At 35.2% G+C, this 7,990-nt stretch overlaps 1 pseudogene; it reads right to left on the bottom strand.

The window, feature by feature from the left end:
* Positions 1–2,968: 2,968 nt before the first annotated feature.
* LOC107516441 lies at positions 2,969–3,757 on the bottom strand (annotated as a pseudogene).
* Positions 3,758–7,990: the final 4,233 nt, after the last annotated feature.

The following is a 7,990-nucleotide window of genomic DNA, read 5'->3' as shown; positions in this document are numbered from 1 at the left end:
AACCAAGGATATTTTATCCAACAAAGCTATCATTTAGTTGAAGGACAGATAAAGAGCTTCTCAGACAAAAATAAGATAAAGGAATTTATCACCACCACACCATTATTACAGGAAATGTAGGAGGGACTTCTTTAAGAAGAAAAAACAGGTATCAAAAATAAGAATAAAAAATAGTAATCAAAAACAGACTCACAAATATAGTGGACAATTTGGTGATGGACAGAAGGGAGGGGAGTTGGGAGGCTGGGAAAATAGTGTGAAGAGTTAAAGAAGTACAAATTAGTAGTTGATAGTTGGTCATAGAAATGGGGAGCACAGCATAGGGAATGCAGTTAGTATTAATATGTTGGCTATGTGGAGGACCAGGGTAAGGAGGGCGCAATTGGGGGCATCATTTTATGAACTATATAGGTGTTTAATCAATGTACTGTACGCTTGAAACTAATTTAAATAAATAAATTTTTTTAAAGTATATGAATACACTTACATTTTCCAGAGGTGTTATACTTACACTTTTGAGAGATATAGAGAAAGAGAAAGGCAAGCACCAAACACAGCAGGCTGCACAGACAGGAAAGTTCTTGGATGCAGCCAGCCGCACCCACCTGAGACCAGGAAAGTGATGAGGCTGTACATTAAAGGATGTTGGAGCTCTGGGAGCCTGAAAGGGTCAACAGGCCAATAATCAAATAACAACTCTCCCTCCGCTTCTTCTCTCTGGAAACTCTTGTCCTCTCATTTCTGTACTTATCCTATATCTTTTCTTAAAAGTTTGTAATTCAACCACTCTGAACCAAAATGCCGTTAAGAAAGATAGTAACACACAATGGAAATCTTTAGGCACCTTAGACATAAAGAATGTCACTCAGAGGAAGAAATATATACATGAAATGAGTCTTAACACAACCCCCCTCCCCCCCCCCCAAAAAAAGACAGAGAGAGAGAGAAATATGGAGATTTTAGAGGTTAATTTGTTCATACAACTGTTGGCCTGATCTTCAAACCCACATCATTATTAATCAAAATACTTTAATCACAACTCCATAGAGTACTTGTAAAGTGCCATAAAATAGGAGTACTACTATTGAAAATCTAAAATAGGAAAGACAATACAACATACAAAATTTATTTTACAGATTTAGTCTGATAATTAGTATGGGAAAAAGAAAAGGTGAGGCTTAAGTTTTCCATATGGCTGGGAAGTAGGAGAGGTGTTGATGATGAGGGAATCAGGAGTATCACTAAATAGCCTCTTTCGAGGAGAGCAGGAAAGTAATTAAAGCCTAGTTTTGACACCGGATGGGCGGAGATTTTAATCCCAGCTCTACCACCTGCTACCCGTGCAATCTTTAGCAATTTATTTAAATGTTCTAAGAATTAACTGGATGTTGTATAGATTAACTGAAATCATATAAATTTTCAGGAGCACCATAAGTTCCCAGTAACTATTAATCTTTTCACCCCACCCAAACCCATATACTCTACATCTAGGAGAAAAAGGGAAGGAAATCTTGGATAAATGAGGCTGAATGGACAAAGGAAAAATCAGAGATCCAGGGAAAAGGGTAGAAGACCTAAAGATAAAATACTTTATGAAAGGCTTATTGATTTTTTAGGATATGCATTCTGATAAATCTAAGTAAATTTTTATATCTAGTCTGAGCAGCCAAGTATTCACATCATCATGACACCATTATAACATCATTATGACTAGATCATCTCCAGTCACCTCAAAATCATCTAGAATCCATCTGAGATCAATGTTCAAACTGGGAAACCTGCTAAAATGGTGATTCCCAGGCCTGGTGCCCAGAGGTTCTGATTCAAAATATCCTTCTTCATTTTCACAAAAGAGGCTAATACTTTGAGATAACAACTAAAGTTTCTCTACCTACTTATCACCCAATTACTAAATTTTCTTATTTCTCTTTCCCCATTCAGGCAGAGGTAGCATTACCTTAGTACGAAAAATAATAACAAGAATCTATCAGTGTTCAACAGAAAATCTAATTCCGCAGATCATACAATTTTGAAATGGGGAAAATGGCTTATTTTGAACAACAAAATGTAAATATTATACAATAGACAATGGATTTGAAAAAGAGTCAGATAACATACCATTTCTCTATCTACCTTAAGCCCAAGAAAAGATGGCATTTGCCAAACTAGGGGACAAAAAACCAACAGAGAGAAAATAGAATTATGTGTAACATGAAATTCCTAGCCAGCAAAGGTCAAGAAGATTAGAGGACTGTGAAGACCAAACTTCTGATGCTTGGAACCATTAAAAATAACTTTGGAACTTAGATACAGCCTCAGAAATGGGGTGGAACAGAACTCTAATTTTGAATAAATTTAAACCGAGGACAGAATAATCTATGAACTTCTGGGTTTAATGGAATGTCAATAAATTAATGTTTTTGTTATCAACTAGGAAGAGTGGCCCCAGGCAGAAATTAAATTCTGTGTTATATGAAAGTTTTTTAAAATTTATATTTTCCCACAAATTTTGAAAATTGTGCTGCCTACTACAGTTTGAAAAGCTCTTGATAGTACAAATCACACTATGAGAAATACTGTTAACTGAACTCCTCTGAGTAATTCTATGTCCCCTCAGTAGATCTTCAACTTCTCCTATAAAATGGGACCTACTTCATAGGAATAAGTTAAAGATTTAATAATATACATGTTACTTGGTATATAGTAAATTATCAATAACTATTACCTGTTACTACCAGAGAAAATTTTTTTTGTTTCTTTGTAAGTTTATTATTAAAAATGTTAAAAATGACAGAAGTGACAAGTGTACTGAAGCTTACGTGCTGAAGTCCCTTGGTTTCCACATTATCAGTGCATGGTCAATTTTGTCTCATTGATCTTCCTCACCTACTAGATTATTCTAAAGCAAGTTCCATATTGCTTCTCATTTCTTCAGTATATCCTTCAGTGTGCATCTCTGGGGATCACTTCACCCACTGCTCTGTTTGGTTGCCAGTCTCTTGTCTCTCTCTTCAGCAATAGTAAGGTGGATACCCTTGCCACAGAGAAGAGAAACCCAAGGTTCGTTGCCTTTTCCAATAATGAAAAAATATTAGAGAGCCAGGTGGCAAAGCTGTTATTACTGGCATCTTTCACCATATCGAAAGAGCCAGGGTGTCTCTCTCTGTTGGTGATCACACCAATTCTTCCCAAGTTAGCACCTCCGGTCACCATACACAGGTTACTAGTGTCAAACTTGATGAAATTGGGAATTTTGTCAGTCTCCAAATCAATCTGAATGATGTTCCTTCACTTTGATGAGGGGATTGGGGTAGTAGATGGTGTGAGCATCATGAGTCACCAGATGAGGGATTCCTTTTGTGCCCAGAAAGATCTGTCTCACTTTGCACAACTTGTACTCAGCCTCCTCAGGTGTAATCTAATAGAGAGCAAAGTGACATTTGGTGTCATAGACCAGATAGAAATTCTCCCCAGTCTTGTCAATGCTGATGACATCCATAAAACCAGCAGGGTAGGTTACATCAGTCCAGACCTCACCATCAATCTTAATAAACCACTGCATGCAGATCTTCTTTACTTCATCTACTGTTAGGGCATACTTCAGTCTGTTTCTTAGGAAAATGATGAGAGGGAGACATTCTCTCTGCTAGTGGGGACTGATAGATGTACTGGGAGCAAATACACCCATCAGTTTGTCCAGCATCTAATGCTTGAGAGCTGCTACGTGCTTCAGATGCTTCTTGGGACCATGAGCCATGGCTGCACTGGGCATGGAAAGAGGACTGCCTCTTTCAGTAGAGAAACATTTCTTACTCCCTCCTGATATTTTCTTCTGTACAGAGAGATCTTAATTAGTGTAACTGTGTCTTTTACACAACTTTACTTTACCATGAAATGGAATGACTTGTCCGATCGGAAGATTTGAGAAGAATAAACTGGAGTGTTATTAGCTCAGCTCTTTCCTGCTTTCTCCTGGGAACCTGTTGCCAGTGGCTTTCCACTGAGAACAAACTACCCATTACTCCTCCAGAGACAGACTGTCCCCCTGGTCTACAATTACCCATACTTTGGCAATTCCACTCACCCTGGGCTCAGGTAGCAGGTGCATTAAGTTTTCACATGCTCCGTCCTACTTTCTCAAGGCAACAGATTCTATTTTTCCCTACAATTGCATTACTTTGTATTATGTACCAGTTTGTCTGAAAAATGGATAGTGAAAAAGATTTCTATTGACTTCCTAAAAAATTCCAAGACTTATTTTTAACGAGATAAATAATAGACATACAATTTACCAATAAAGTTTTGGTTTTTATACTCTTTGACCCCAAAATTTTATCTAAAACACTTAAGTATGGAAATATATATACATACTAATTTTCATAATATTTATAAATAAGAATTTTTATGATTGGAAAAATATAAATATCCAACAATAGGTAACTGGTTAAATTATGGTATATTCATAAAATGGAATACCATGGATACATTGAAAATATTCTAACTTTAAATTCTGACCAGATAAAATAAAACAGACCAGATTTACTCTCCCATTTTCAACAACTAAAGACATGAACAAATATATGAAGAAACAATTTTCAGACATGGGACTGTTATCCCTAAAAAAAGGGAAACAAACAAGTTGACACCTACATTTTCACTAGCTTATTGCTCAGAGACAGTTTCCAGTCCATAGAATAAGAAGGAAGAACCCAAACAAAGATCATCAGTACTGACTAGTTGAGGAGACAGAGTTCAAGGCAGCTATGATTTTCAGGGCAAAGTTATGAAGAGGAAGGATCTCTATATAGAAAGATCTCCATAGCTCTGTAATGGATCCCACAGAATCTTTGGCTAAGTACTAATCTCCAAATGTGTAACAGAAAACTATGCAAGGTCAGTGGGGGAAGTACAGAAGGAGAATAGACAAAACAATTCTGGAATTTACGCAAAGATGAAAATATCTCATAACATACACTCAGATGAAATTTTCGAGGACATCACCTTAGTAGTGGGGATAAATTAGTCCTAGACTAAAGGATTTTCTATACTTACAAATAAAGATTAAACCTTGAAAGAAAATGACTGATTAACTGTGCACCTAACATTACCTAAACGAATAAATTAAAATCTATCCATCAACAATATAAATGTCTGATACTTAATCAAAAATTACAATACATTCACACAAATAAGAAACATGACACATTGACCAGAAAAAAAAATTAAACTATAAAAATACACAGAGAAATGAAATAAATGATGAAAGTAGCAGACAGGAGTATTAAAACAATCAATATGAATAAGCTCCATATATTTAAGAATCTAAAGGAAAACCTGACCATGATGAGGAAAGAAATGGCAGGTATATATTAAAAAAAAAATTGTACTTCCAGAGATGTAAAAATACTGTATCTGAAAAGGAAAAAATAAAAGGCATGGAATAGGATCAACAGCAGATTCAACATTAGAAAAGAAAATATCAGTGAGTTTGAGACATAATGGTAACTATCTAAAATGAAACACAAAAGGGAAAATTACTAAAAATTAAGAAGGCAGAGAATTAGTAGTATGGTCAAACATACAAGTGATTAAATCCCCAAAAAGAGAGAAGGACAAGAGAGAGAAAACAATATTTGAAAAAGTAATGGATGAAAATTTTCCAAATTTGATTAAAATACTAAAACCACAAATCTAACAAATTCAATAAACACCAAGCAGGACCAACTTGAAGAAAGACATGCCAAGACACATAATAATCTAATTGCGTGCACAGAAGAAAAAAAAAATGTGTATTAGATTCAACAGCCATTCATGATAAAACTCTGTAAACTACAGATAGGAAGAAATTTCTATCTTTTATCTATTTGTTGATGAAAAATCTATCATCAATAGAATACTCAGCGGTTAATGACTGTTTATTTTACCTGTAAGAGTTGGAATAAGGCAAGTACAATCACTCTTGGCACTTCTATTCAACAACACACTGGAGATCCTAGCTAGGCAATAAAAATAGATAAAATTAACTCTTGTTGGAAAGAAAGAAATTTCAAATGTTTCTTCTTTTTCATAGAAGACCTGTAGTCTTTGCAGATAATCCTAAGGAACTACAAAAAGCTACTAATTCTAATAAATGAAATAAGCACAGTCAAAGGATACAAGGTTTATCTACAAATGTCAATTTCATTTATATATTCTAGCAATACACATTTGCAAATTAAAATTAGGTATTTGTCAACCTTTAAAATTGTATTGCAATTTCTTTTTTCCTTCTAAATAAGTGTTCACTATTGTATTAATTTCTTATTCATCATTTTGTACTCTTGTTCTTAATGAAGTATTCCAAAATTCTGCAAGTTTCAAGCCCCACAAAACCTGGGTTCTTCCTAACATAAATTTTAGTGTCTACTTAAATAAAGCCTCATTGTGTACCATGGTAGTGTGGAGTACATTTAGAAGATAATTAAATTTATTAATATAACATTCTGTATGCTTCCTTTCAACAGAATGTTTCTGAACTATCAATGAGATCACTAATGGAAAGCACTCTGAAAAGTAGTATGTGCCATATCAATACAAACTATTATCTTTATTACCCCTTTAAATACAAGCATCTGGAGATCTCAACATTTGTTTGATAACTACTGTGTGATCTTCCAAAAGTGTAGAACACTCCTAGGGCAGTGTAGGGTATAGAGATGAAATACAAACAGTTCTTGCTTTCAGGAAGTTTACACTCTCCAGCATGAAAATACTGTAAACTAAACACAAAATTAAAATATAAACTCTATGTTAGTGCTATAAACTAAATTGTGTCCCCCCTCTAGAATTTGTATGCTGAAGCCCTGCACCCTCCCCTAATATGATGGTATTTGGAGAAGAGGCCTTTGGAGAAAAAAAAATTTAGATGAGTTCATGAGAATGGGACCTTCATGATGGGATTAGCATCCTTATAAGAGCTTACTCTCTCCCCGCCATGTGAGGAAGGCAGTGGAACGCAAGCCGAGGAGAGAGTTCTCAGCAGAATTCAACTGTGCTGAAACCCTGATCTCCAGCCATCTTCCAGCCTTCAGAACTGTGATAAAATAAATTTATACTGTTTAAGACACTCAGTTGATAGTATTTTGTTATGAAAATCTGGAAAGACTAATACAATCAGCAAATTTCAACCTTTTTAAAATTACAATCCCCATTTTAAAGTAAAATTGTGATCCAACTCTCTCTCTCTCTCTCTCTCTCTCTCTCTCTCTCTCTCACACACACACACACACACACACACACAGGTTTCACACACACAAAAATACACTTACTATACACTATATACACCCTCTCATAGTTTTCTATTCTACTTCATTTTGTAAAATGCTCTCTTAATTTATTTTATAACATCTTAATAGATCACAACCTATCCTTTTAAAAGTGCGACTCTATGTGACCATTGTGTTCTATGAGTGTGGACTAAAAAATCTATTAATATTGTACACTCAAATAAAAATCTCTATCAGCTCTAATAAAATTTTAACTCTATAGACTCAAAAAAAAAGACAATGAAATCCTAACAGAATCCTTCTATCATTATTCATATATATTTTACTAGAGCAAAGACCTCAGCTGTCCATTCACATACATATATACACACTTGTATGAGAGCGCACACACCCACACGCGCAGACACACATGCGTGCAAGCACACACACGCCTTCATGCTCTGTGTCTATATATTAAATTTGATTGCTTTTTCACAGTGACAACTGCAATGAAAGCTCCCTGCAGGGAATCACAGGAGTCTAAGTGAAGGGGTTATTTTAGCGGTTCCTCACCATCGGAGAATTGCATTGAGCCACAAGAGCTTTCTGACAGGACTTGGCAAGCTTTGCATTATATTCGAGATTGTTTATTCCGTTGGCAAATTTGTCATAAAGGGGTTTAACTCTTTTCTAAAGTACGTTTTGTATTTGCGTACGTGCATGCACACATATATGTATACATAAAT

The sequence above is a fragment of the Rousettus aegyptiacus genome, unplaced genomic scaffold (assembly GCF_014176215.1).
Source record: "Rousettus aegyptiacus isolate mRouAeg1 unplaced genomic scaffold, mRouAeg1.p scaffold_m13_p_10, whole genome shotgun sequence".
Classification (NCBI taxonomy): Eukaryota; Metazoa; Chordata; class Mammalia; order Chiroptera; family Pteropodidae; genus Rousettus; species Rousettus aegyptiacus.
Note: the sequence above shows the minus strand (reverse complement) of the source record. Positions and strands in the feature narration are given on the sequence as shown.